General features: G+C 43.0%; 1 protein-coding gene across 23 annotated transcripts in view; it reads left to right on the top strand.

The window, feature by feature from the left end:
* The window catches only part of ERC2 (ELKS/RAB6-interacting/CAST family member 2), a 1,931,514-nt gene that overhangs the window by 21,936 nt on the left and 1,895,889 nt on the right, over nucleotides 1-13,689 (top strand). The window lies entirely within an intron of this gene.

The raw sequence follows: 13,689 nt of genomic DNA, 5'->3' as shown, positions 1-13,689 counted from the left end.
CGCACGCTTATACCGTGCGTCGGCAAAGTGGCAGCTGCAGGACTAGCGACGCAGTACTGCGTCGCCAGCTGCAGGCTGATTAATCAGGAAGTAGCCGCTCGCGCGAGCGGCTGCTTCCTGTCAATTCACGGCGGGGGGCTCCGTGAATAGCCTGCGGGCCGCCGATCGCGGCTTGCAGGCTAAATGTAAACACAAGCGGAAATAATCCGCTTTGTTTACATTGTACGGCGCTGCTGCGCAGCAGCGCCGTAAGGCAGATCGGCGATCCCCGGCCAATCAGCGGCCGGGGATCGCCGCCATGTGACGGGACAGCCTGTCACTGGCTGCACAGGACGCATAGCGTCCTGTGCAGCGCGGATCACCGGGGGTGGACAGGTAGGAGAGGGAGGGGAGGAATCTAGCCGCGGAGGGGGGCTTTGAGGTGCCTCCCCCCCCGCAACACCCAGCAGGCAGGAGCGATCAGACCCCCCCAGCACATCATCCCCCTAATGGGGAAAAAAGGGGGCGATCTGGTCGCTCTGCCTGCACCCTGATCTGTGCTGAGGGCTGCACAGCCCACCCAGCACAGATCAGCTAAAACAGCGCTGGTCCTTAAGGAGGGGTAAAGGGTGGGTCCTCAAGTGGTTAAATGAGTGCTCAGAGTCAAACATTACTCTGACACTTGTCATTAAAAGTTATTTATAATTATTATTATTTATAAAGCCCTAGCATATAACGCAGCACTGTACACTTGATGGGGAAACATTACAACATTAAAGGGACTCCGAACAGTGCAGTAACTATGGAAAGATGCATACCATACCAAGCCGCCCTACGCCTTTTAGTTTTCGCTATTTTAGCGTTCGAAATCGCGGCGGCTGCGATTTCAATCACGAAAATAATGAAAACAAAACATCTAGTGGCCAAATAGTAAATAAAACCCTAACATTAAATTCAATAAAAATACATACACCCCCCCCCCCATTAAAATTAACCCTTTACCTCCCCCACTCTCCCATAGTTACCAAAATAAGTGGCCAAAAACTGAGAAATAATGCAATTTTTCATTTTTTCTTAATATTCCTGTTAAAATGCATTTGGAATAAAATAATTCTTAGCAAGATGTACCACTCAAAGACACAAACAAACAAACACAGAACATTTATATCGCGCTTTTCTCCCGGCGGACTCAAAGCGCCAGAGCTGCAGCCACTAGGACGCGCTCTATAGGCAGTAGCAGTGTTAGGAAGACTTGCACAAGGTCTCCTACTTAATAGGTGCTGGCTTACTGAACAGGCAGAGCCAAGATTTGAATCCAGGTCTCCTGTGTCAGAGGCAGAGCCCTTAACCATTACACTTTCCAGCCAGAAAGCCTAATTGGTGGCAAAAAAACCAAAATATAGATCATTTCGTTGTGATAAGTAGTGATAAAGCTGTTGGCAAATGAACGGGAGGATCGCTGAAATGTAAAAATGTATCTGGTCCATAAAGGGGAAAAACCCTTAGTGGTGATGGTTTTTTTCCCCTCATTGGGAATGGTATTGTACCCATAATTGTGCTGAGCTGCATGCTCATGAACTAGTGAAAATCGTGATCGCACTGTGATTTTCAGTGTGGATGGGCCCATTGGGCTCGACTGTTGCAATAATTTGCCGATCCCCAGAGGAGGGGCAAGTGCTGCAAAAGCGTGAGTAGTGGGCCGCAGCCCTTTTGGAGATCAAAAAACGAGAGTTCCCCACCTTCATCTCAGTGCAGTAGCATTTGTAATAAATATTTCAAGTTTTCACAGCAAATAGACTTTCACAATTATGCTTTGCATGTGGGCAGTTGTTTTTTTTTTATAGTTAATATTGATCAGTGCTTTGAAAATACATGGACTGTTAAATCCTTTAGGGCAGCCTCTTTACTTATATGTGAATTTTCAGCACAGAAGTGCACTGCATGTTTATAACCATATTTGCTGATTGGTATCAATGGAAGAATAAAATGAATACATAAATAGCAAACTCATATTGGCTCAAAAAAACAAAAACAAAAAAACCTTCAGCATTTATGCACGTGCATCCAGCCCAGTGTGAATGAGCTCTAAACTAACTTATTGTGGCTTTCCACATACAGTTTCTGCAGATGCATGCAACGGACACATATGCTGTTAATGACAATTACAGAAAGCTACTCTTTCTGACCCGGAGGATCTCTTTTATTTTGTACCTGCCATGTAATCTTTGAGCTAACCTCTTCAAGATGAGAAACCATATTATTTTTTGCTCTAGCTAAACGTACTTTTCAACATTCAGAATGGTAATTGATTTGGTAATGCTGTCATGCACTGCCAATTAAATATTTACTGTAATTTGGGCTTTATCTTGTATTTGTGGCAGCTCTTGATCTGAAAATATTTGTTTTTGCTTTACAGTTCTTCATTAAAAAACATTTTGCCAATATGGTTTAGCCATCACTGACTGACTGTACAGGGTGTGTGCTCAGAGACAGATTTTGCCTTTTACCTACGCTAAGCGCCAGTTACGCTGCATTACCCTGCATTACATGCAGCTTAGGGAAAATATGGCTTTACCACAGTAAAAGCTGTGTGCATTGAGAAAGCTTTCACAGATGCAAGAGGCATCTGCTGACAGTATAAATATATAATCCACTGTGCTTCAAATCAATCGGTAACTTCACACGTATATTAATGATACCTAATGAATGCACACACTCACCATCAACACCACATCATTAAAACTCCTGATGTTTAATGAATAACATGAAATAACAATAACTATCTTGACATCTATCAGATTTTGTAGGCAATGTATTAGAAGCAAGAAAAATGGACAAGTGTAATGATCTGAGTAATGTACAAGGGCAGATTGTGATTGTTTGATTACAGGGTCAGGAGAATGCCAAAATAGCAGGTATTGTGAGGTTTTGCAGTGGTTAGGACCTTCCGAAAGTGGTCCAAGGAAGGACAACCAGTAAATCAGTGACAGTGTTGTGGGCACCAAAGACTCATTGATGCGCATGGAAAGCAAAGGCTTTCTTGTCTGGTAGAATCCCCCAGACCGTAGAACAAACTTCTGAATTACTTACGGGGATTACACACATCCAATCTTGATTGGCCACATTTACCCCTTCCATGTAGTTTGAGGACTAACATATTTTGAATGCTTTGAACAGATTGTGCAAGTAATCTCTCCTATTACACAGAAGGGGTAACATTTGCAAATCAAGATTGGATGTGTGTACTCACCAATGCTAGCTATGAGAGAAAGATGATAGAGTGCAAGAGTGTATCACACTTTGCTGCTAATGGACTTACATAACCAAATTATATGGAGGCTGCTATATTTATTTCCTTTTAAACAATACTAGTTGGCAGTCATGCTGATCTTTGTGGCATCAGTAGTGTTTGAATCACACACCAAAAACCAGTGCAGGATCATCCACCATGCAACCCAGGCAAGCGCCTGGGGCGTAGTGGGGGTGTCAAGGGGCCATCCTGTCACCTTCTCTGACCTCTTTCCACTTCAGCTTACTAAAAGGACCACATGGGGGTGCCAAATCTACCTTACCTAGGGCCCCATTGCATCTTAATCCGTCTCTGCCTGAAAAAAGCATGTAGCTAATCTAGTCAGACTTCAGGGTCTACAGCTTCAAGTATAGAAAGAGACACAGGATCACAAGGACAGCTAGGCAACTTGTATTGTTTAAAAGGAAATAAATATGTTAGTCTCCATATCCAACTCACCTCAGGTTCCCTTAAAGAGACTCTGAAGTCTCATAAAATTCAGCTTTTTATTGCAAAAATGTCTTTAACATTATAGCCCTAACAAAAACTCTGCATCCCAGTGGCTGAAATCTAACTAAATCCCTAATAGGCCTGAACGATTTTAGGAAAAGATTGAATTGCACGATTTCTATCAGAAATTGCGATTTCGATTCAATACACGATTTTTGATAGGCAAGGATGGATCAGATTGCTCTCACTATCCATGACACATAACCGCAACATGTGTGAACCCAGATTTAAAGGAGTTATCAGCCTTTTATAAGTAAAATTAGGGCTACTTACCTGGGGCTTCGTCCAGCCCCAAGCTCCCAGCCTGTCCCTCACCGCAGCTCTGCACACAGCCGTTTACCGCTGCTCCCTCCCAGTCCCCGGCGATGACGCCAGGCCGACCTGGAGGTCGGCCTTTACGGCACCTGCACGAGCGGCGCTGTCAATCACCGCCACGTGGACCGGAGCATACTGCGCAGGTCGGCCTGACGTCAACGCCGGGGACTGGGAGGCAGCGGCGGCAAACGGCTGCGTGCAGAGCTGCGGCGAGGGACATGCTGGGAGCTTGGGGCTGGAAGAAGCCCCAGGTAAGTAGCCCTTACTTTACTTCTAAAAGGCTGATAACTCATTTAACTCAGGTGTAGAACTTAGTAATCGTGCGTGTGCGTGTGTGTATACATAATATATATATATATATATATATATATGTATGTATGTATGTATGTATGTATATATATATGTATGTATGTATGTATGTATGTATGTATGTATGTATGTATGTATGTATATATATATATATATATATATATATATATATGTATGTATATATATATATATATATATATATGTATGTATATGTATATATATATATATATATATATATATATATGTATGTATGTATGTATGTATATATATATATGTATGTATGTATGTATGTATGTATGTATGTATGTATGTATGTATATATATATATATATATATATATATATATATATATATATATATATATATGTATATATATATATATATATGTATGTATATGTATATATATATATATATATATGTATGTATATGTATATGTGTATATATATATATATATATATATATGTATGTATGTATGTATGTGTATATATATATATATATATATATATATATATATATATATATATATATATATATGTATGTATGTGTATGTATATATATATATATATATATATATATATATATATGTGTATGTATGTGTATATATTTTTTTCCAGCTAGATATATGTAGAGGTAGGGTGATATGATTATAATCACTCACGGTCACCCCCGGGACAGGCAGAGAGGGGACCACAGTAGAACGAGTCATTGTCACCCCCCCCCCCCCAGCCAGGCAGCAGCACACGGGTTTAGGCAGAGGGGACCACAGTAACAGTAGTAGCAGCAGCGGCACCAAAGTTTTAGCTAATTACTGTGTGAACGGCTCCCCGGGCAGCGAAGTGTTAGTTAATTACGGTGAACGGCTCCCCGGGCAGTGCGTCTTCGGCTCTTCTGATCTTCCGGAGGTAGGGGCGGGACGAGCCGTCCTTCCCGTCTCAGCCCTATTCACAGCCTGGCTGTCACGCTGTGAGGGAGAGGGCATGGTCCGACTTAATAACCCCTCACTGGCCTCCTGCTTTCACTTACATATTGTGTGTAACTGAGGAGGAGGGAGCCGGGAGCAGAGAGCAGGTACGAGCAGCGGCGAAAACCGCAGCAAAACCGCAGCACTGACGATCCGAATATCGTCTTTCCCCTGATCACGATTTTCGGTTTAAAAACGAAAATCGTTCAACCCTAATCCCTAGCTACCCCCCCCACCCCTCTCCCCCGCAAAATGGTCGTGGATTTTGCTACTGTAGGAGGCAGAGCTTTCAGCCACAGCTCTGCCTCCTTTCACAGAAGCGCTGCCCGGATTGCCTCTCAGGGAGTTTGGGGGGGGGGGGTTTAGTTAGATTACAGCCGCGGGGATGCAGCTTTTTAGTTAGGGCTATAATGTTAAAGACGTTTTTGCAATAAAAAGCTGAATTTTATGAGACTTCAGAGCAGAGCCGGATTAAGGCTACATGGGGCCCTAAGCAAAGTAACTGATTTGGGCCCCCCCCCATCATGTCGTAATAGAATCAGAAGATGCAGCTGCACAGCAACATGCCACACACACCGGGGCAGCCGAGCTACTGGTTGCTATGGGCAACAGCCCACTTTCCTCTGTGGGTGCACAACACAGGGAATAGGAGCGACAAACTGCCGAGGGAGAGATGAATGGCTGGGACGTTGTCACTCAGGGGCTGGGGCACCCCTGTGAAGAGGGGGCGCCAGCTATCACAGCAACAGCACTTTCCCCCTGCATCTCCAGCCTAGGAAAAGCAGAAAGCTCTGGACACCGCCAAACCGGAAGCCGTTCCTCAGACAGAATTACATAACCACCCCCACCACCGAACAACCGATTTCCTCCCAAACTAGACAGCCACCATGAAGCCTCCATCCCAGTGAATACGATAGTCCAGCAGAGAAGGCAGCCGCAGCCGGGGAGAATGACAGCACCAGATGACTCACATTCACCTATTGCGATCCAAGCAGTAGAGGTCCCGTCATCCGGAGCCCATCTGTATCCTCTAGAGTGCTGCCACTTTGTTACTACTACTATTACTACTTCCTACTTCCTGTCTGATCTGAGAATCAGGAAGTTCAGAGCGAGCGGCTGCACTGTAGAAGAGACAGATGGGTTTCAGATGACGGGATCTCTATCGCTTGGATCATGGATAGGTGAGTGTGCGTTTGCCATCTGCTGCTATCATTCGTGCTGCAGCTGTGGTCTGTGGGAAGGGAGGGTGGAGTGGGCAGCGGCACAGCGCACAGTAGCAGGAGGGGGACCTAGGCGGAGAGCCTGGCTCTGAAGACAATCAGCAGCGCACGGCATCATTTGACAAGACAAGACAAATAACATTTATATTGCGCTTTTCTCCTGGCGGACTCAAAGCGCCAGAGCTGCAGCCACTAGGACGCGCCCTATAGGCAGTAGCAGTGTTAGAGAGACTTGCCTAAGGTCTCCTACTGAATAGGTGCTGGCTTACTGAACAGGCAGAGCCGAGATTCGAACCCTGGTCTCCTGTGTCAGACGCAGAGCCCTTAAAGGGACTCCGAGCAGTGCCTGTGGGTATGCCTTTAAGCATACCCACACCTAATTAATTACATCCTCACACCTACCAGCATGATGTTTGTAATTATATCCCCCTGGGTTCCTTATATTTCATTGCATTGTGCTGAATCGAGCTGCCGACTTTGGAGAAAAGTCGTCCTGTGGCCGTGATTTCGATCGCGAATATAGCGAAAACTAAAAGGCATAGGGCGGCCGTTTATATATCATTGGAAAGAGGAGAAAGAGAGCTTTAAAATGATATGCAACTTTGCATAGTTACTGCACTGCTCAGAGTCCCTTTAACCATTATACCATCCAGCCACCGCTGACAGGATGGCGAGGGCTGGTTTATGTGCTGATGGGGCCCCTTTGACTCTGAATGGGGCCCCAAGCAACTGCTTTTGTTGCCTGGTCGGTAATCCGGCCCTGCTTCAGAGTCTCTTTAAAGGACCATCGCAAAAATTGTAAAAATGTAGAGTGCATGTGAACATATACAAATGCAAAAAGAAGTACTGTACATTTTTCCCAGAGTAAAATGTGCTATAAATTACATTTCTCCTATTTTGCTGTCACTTACAGTAGTTAGTAGAAATCTGATAGAACTGACAGGTTTTAGACCAGCTCACCTTCTTATGGGGGATTCTCAGTGGTTTTTCTATTTTCAAAAGCACTTAGTAAATTGCAGCTGCTCCATCCAACTGCCAAAAAACTGTGCAGCGAGCATGGAGGCTGACTAACATATTTGAATAAATCCTTTTCAGGGAGTGTCTTTATGAAGAATAAAGTCCATGCTGAAAATCCCCCATGAAGAGATGAGCTGGTCCAAAACCCGTCGGTTCTGTCAGATTACTACTACCTACTTTAAGTGACAGCAATATAGGAGATTGTAACTTATGGTTCATTTTGTTTACATTTATTTTAAATTTTACACTTTTTCACGATAGTGGTCCTTTAACTACCTACCGACCGCTCCACGCCAACCAGCGTGAACGCGACGGGAGCCCCAGGACCACTCCACGCTGATTGGCGTGAATGGCTTCTTATGGGGCTTGCAGGAGATCTCTGCTCTGATGATGGAGTTCCCCTCTGCCTTCAGTCTCCCATCGGCGATCCCGACTGTTAGATGGCGAAACCACCATCTAATAACTATGTACAGCGATCTACAGCAGCGCTGTACTGGGGATAGCCGTGTGACACTATCCGTTGTGATAGGCTGACTGGGGGAGGGAGAGAAAAATATAAAAAAAAATGCACAATTTTATTAAAGAAAAAATAACAACAAAAAAACATTCGGGGAGCGATCAGACCCCACCAACAGAGAGCTCTGTTGGTGGGATGAAAAGGGGGGGGGGGAAATCACGGATGTGCTGAGTTGTGCGGCCCAGCAGCAAGCCCTTAAAGCTGCAGTGGCCCATTTAGTAAAAAATGGCCTGGTCACTAGAGGGGTTTAAAGCAGAACTGTAAATCCCTTAAAAGAACAGTTTGACTTACCTGGGGCTTCCCCAAGCCTCCAGCAGCCATCCTGTCCCGCGCCAGTCCTGCACAAACCTCTGTTCTCCCGCACCAGCTTCGTTACCGCATCGACAGCAATTGCGCCTGCGCGCCCCGGGCTACGCGAAGCTTTCTTTGCATTCTCGCCCGCTATAGCATCCTGCGCTATTAGCTATAGTGTCCTGCGCTATTTGCACAGGATGCTATGGCGGGCTGGAACGCGAAAAAAGCTTTGCGTAGCCCGGGGCACGCAGGCGCAATTGCCGTAGGCTTGTAAGTCGGCGGTAACAAAAGTAGCTGGCACGGGAGAACGAAGGCTCGGGCAGGACCAGTGTGGGACAGGACGGCTGCTGGAGGCTTGGGGAAGCCCCAGGTAAGGGAAACTGTTTTTTTTTAAGGAATTTACAGTTTCGCTTTAACACTGCGGTCCTAAAGGGGTTAAACTTCAAATTATTATTATTTATGTAGCCCCAACATCTTGCGTAGCAGAGAACAATACCAACAATACTGTAAAGCATAAATATATGAGCAACACAAGTACAAATACATACATAGTTGATGTGTGATTTAAAAGTGTACATATCAAAGCGCCAACTGTAGAAATGGGCACAAAATAACAGTATTAGAATATTGGTAATTTTACCCTAAAACTGCCCTGGTGGGCGACTAACCTTACACCCCCCACCCCTAAAGACCCCACCATGCCTAATCATTAAAATCTCCTTTGGTTATGAAGGTAAATTTGGGTGCAAGACACGCCAGGGCCACCCACGCTGCAAATTGTAGCTACGGTGTCCGATATTTTATCCGGAAAGTCCCACACACAAATGTACCTTTATAACCAATGTTTTAATGGGCGCCTATGGTGGCTCCCAAATGTAACTGCTCGCATTATGCTGAATACTACGTTACCCATTTAAAACCTCAGCATTGCTGGGTCATGGTCATATGAAAAATGACAATAGAAACAGGAAAACTGAGTGGGAGGATCCTGCCCTAGAAAGCTTACAATTCATAGGGGAGTTGAGACACTAGGAGAGAAATCAAAGGGGTGACCTTCTTAAACTGTTGTAAAATTGGAGAAGTTAGGAAAGTTTCTCAGGCAGTGCAGTGTGTGAGGGAATTGCTGTTGCTGAGGTAACCAATACATCTGCTGTATTACCAGCACTATATGGGTTAAGCCCAGAACAGCTTCACACGATACAGCAGGGGAAGGAGCACTTCACAAATCATGCCTAGCCTGCACTGTACAAGCTGTGTAGAAGTGCTATTAAGCATTGCTTAATCTGCTGTAGTTTAGGAATGGATTTGTGCTTTTCTTAAAGGATACCCGAACTGACATGTGACGTGATGAGATAGACATGTGTATGTACAGTGCCAAATAACTATGCTGTGTTCCTTTTTTTACTTTCTCTGCCTGAAAGAGTTAAATATCAGGTATGTAAGTGGCTGACTCAGTCCTGACTCAGACAAGTGACTACAGTGTGACCCTCACTGATAAGAAATTCCAACTATATCACACTTTCCTGGCAGAAATGTTCTTCTGAGAGCAAGAAAGAGATAAAAAGAGGAATTTTCTTATCAGTGTGTCACTTCCTGTCTGAGTCAGGACTGAGTCAGCCACTTACATACCTGATATTTAACTCTTTCAGGCAGAGAAAATAAAAAAAGGAACGCAGCATAGTTAGTTGTGTGCTAGGCACTGTACATACACATGTCTATCTCATCATCTCACACGTCAGTTCGGGTATCCTTTAACCACAGTGCAGTTCTAGAAATGCTGGTTAGAACTGTGCGTGCTCCACGATATCTCCCGCACTCGTTCACATCGCTGCTGATTAGTAGGGAGATCAGTGAATGGAACACAGTTCCCATTCATTGATCTAAGTCCCTGTGTCAATGACCGCAAAGCATCAATTAGATGCCTGTGTCATTGTATCTAAGGAAGTAACAGGTCCATGAATTACTTCCTGTTCGCGTACTTATAATACGCTAGTAGGAAATAATGCGCAAGGACATCTTGTGGCCAAATACTACAATTACACCTACATACATTTATTTTTTAATAAAAAGACCCACACTTACATTTAAAATTAACTCCTACCCTCCCACACTCTCCCTTAGTAACCCAGAAAAATATTTGCATTACAAAAGAAAAAATATAAAAAATACATAGTTACCTTAGGGACTGAACCTTTGTAATATGTATGTCAAGAGGGTATATTACTGTTAATTTTTAAATTTATGGGCTTGAAATTAGTGATGGACGCAAAACTGAAAAAATGCACCTTTATTTCCAAATACAATATTGACGCCATACATTGTACTAGGGAAATATTTTAAATGGCACAATAAATTAATAAATGAACAAATAAAATGTGTGTGTTTTATCCACAGTGGATATATAATATATAAGTGGATATATAAAACTATAATGGCGGAAAACTGATAAATAATGATTTTTTTTTCTTATTATACCCATTAAAATGCATTTAGAATCAAATAATTCTTAGCAAAATGAACCACCCAAAGAAAACCTGATTGGTGGCAAAAAACAAGATATGATCATTTTGTTGTGATTAGTAGTAATTACATTATTGGCAAATGAAAAGGGGGAAGCACTGAAAGGTGAAAATTACTCTGGTCATAAAGTGGAAAAACCCCTCAGTGGTCAAGTATTTAAATGTGGCTGCTCCATTTCTGTGCAGAGAACTAGACAGAAATGAAAGCAGCGTAAAACCATACACTGAATCACCTGATGCCCCTTAGCCACGCCCTACGTGTTTTGTCATACGACTCATCAGAGAGCCCCTGATGAGTCATATGACGAAACAGGTAGGGTGTTGCTTACGGGCAGGAGATGATTCAGTGTATGGAGGAGACATCCTCCGGCTGGTTTTATATGCTTAAAAACTTTTTATGCTTGTGAGTAGGCTACTTTTTATATACCTTTAATAAATGGTTTTACGCTATGGAGGTCTGATTTTGTTGCAGTGGGTATATTAATTATGAGGAGTGGTTGAAGTAAAAGGGAGACTTGAAACAGCCAGAACAGGACTGTGCATGCAAACGCTGAGAGCTGTCTGTGAGTCTGGGCAGCGTGCATTTCAGGTGAGCGCAGTACCTGTAGGTGTGGGGATCACAGTGAGTGCTGATAGGGTGATCCCTAACAAGACACTGTAATATGCCCATACTTTGGGTGAAGGTGTATATCTTAACTAGTGCGAAACAGTCTGTGGTATGAAGTTTATGATTTTCATTGCATGTACACAAAACCAATATGATTGAGGAGATTGGAAGGAGGCGAGTGCCAGTGTATAGGCTAAACACGCTGTTGTTGCTGTCTGTGGGCCTGGGCAGCCACACCATAAGGTGAGAGCAGTCCCTAGTAGTGGTGGGACACAGTGGTGATACAGTAACATACCACGCAGGAAATTTTGGACGTGGAACTCCTGGAGACTACAGTCTATGCGCTCAATTGTTTCTTCCTTTTATTTTTGTCTTATTTGGAGGTATACTGAAGTCGAAGATCGTATTGGAAGACTGTGGACGGTTGCTATTAAAGGACTGTTTAGGTGGACTGTAAGGCAGCGCATAGTTTTGTCTTTAAGATAAGTTTGTGATGTTGATGTGACATTTTACCTGGTGCAGCAGGCCTATAATAGGGTGGGGAGCCTGCCAACTAATAACTTATTGCATATAGGCATAGATTTCACCTGTGTGTGTTCAGAAACAGTTACGCAGTAATAACTTTTTTTATTCTTTGCTGGAAGTTTTGAATCAGAATGATGTTATTTATTTGCTAACTAATAAGTGTTGGGCCAATAAGGCTCTATTCCTGCAAACAAGTAGGAAATCAATCAGCATTAGAATGATGTACTAATTTGTTTGCTTTTACTTGTACTGGTATCGTTAAGAAAAAGTGGATTTGTGTGCATTGCATGCCTGTACATTTTGCAATAAATATAGTAATTATAGTATATAGTAAAGGAAGTACTTCTGATTTCTGGTGGGCAGTATCCAGCAGTTATTACCAGAAGAGTGGGAGTTCCAGAAAGCAAATAACCCAACCACCACCAGAACTGTACTCTCATCACCCCACCCTGTCTATATTCAGGAGTAATTTCTCACTTTTTTATTATAAATGCAGGGAGGAAGTGGGAACATTATATACTTTATTGCACACAAAGCAAAAAAACAAACAAACAAAAAAGTAGATAGGAATTGATAATGGTAGTCTGCAGAGTGTTGTATTATAGTCTATCTCAGCAGCAGCTAAGAGGTTGGCAGGGTCAGATGACCTACTTTGTGTTGATGGTAAAAGACTATGCGATGGTCCCTCCCAGCCCCTCCCTGACTGCCTTATGTTGTTTATAATTAGATGGGGTGGAGTCATTACCCTTGACAGACTGCTGTTCATTTAAATGAAGCTGCACCTGACACTCACACAGGAAGCAAGTTAAAGGAGAACTGTAGTGAGAGGGATATGGAGGCTGCCATATTTATTTCCTTTTAAGCAATACCAGTTGCCTGGCAGCCCTGATGGTCTATTTGCCTAAAGAAGTGTCTGAATCACACCAGAAACAAGCATGCAGCTAATCTTGTCATATCTGTCTAAATTTGTCAGAAACACCTGATCTGCTGCATGCTTGTTCAGGGCCTATGGCTGAAAGTATTAGAGGCAGAGGATTAGCTGAATAGCCAGGCAACTGGTATTGCTTAAAAGGAAATAAATATGGCAGCCTCCATATCCCTCTCACTACAGTTCTCCTTTAAAGAGACACTGAAGCGAAAAAAAAAATATGATATAGTGAATTGGTTGTGTACTATGAATAATTACTAGAAGATTAGCAGCAAAGAAAATATTCTCATACTTTTATTTTCAGGTATATAGTGTTTTTTCTAACATTGCATCATTCTATAATATGTGCAGATTACACAACACTCAGCATTCAAAATGAGTCTTTCAGAGCAGTCTGTGAAGTAATGACCTCTCCTCCAGCAGAGGAAAAGTAAATCGTCCAGGAACAGTTGAGAAATAAAAGTCAGATAACAGCCCTCTCCACGACTAACTTAGTCGGAGAGCTTAATGGCTATACAGGATCTTCTAAAAAAATTAGCATATTGTGATAAAGTTCATTATTTTCTGTAATGTACTGATAAACATTAAACATTAGACTTTCATATATTTTAGATTCATTACACATAACTGAAGTAGTTCAAGCCTTTTATTGTTTTTCTTATTGATGATTTTGGCATACACCTCACGAAAACCCAAATT

The sequence above is a fragment of the Hyperolius riggenbachi genome, chromosome 9 (assembly GCF_040937935.1).
Source record: "Hyperolius riggenbachi isolate aHypRig1 chromosome 9, aHypRig1.pri, whole genome shotgun sequence".
Lineage (NCBI taxonomy): Eukaryota > Metazoa > Chordata > Amphibia > Anura > Hyperoliidae > Hyperolius > Hyperolius riggenbachi.
This window is presented reverse-complemented; position numbering and strand designations above follow the sequence as displayed.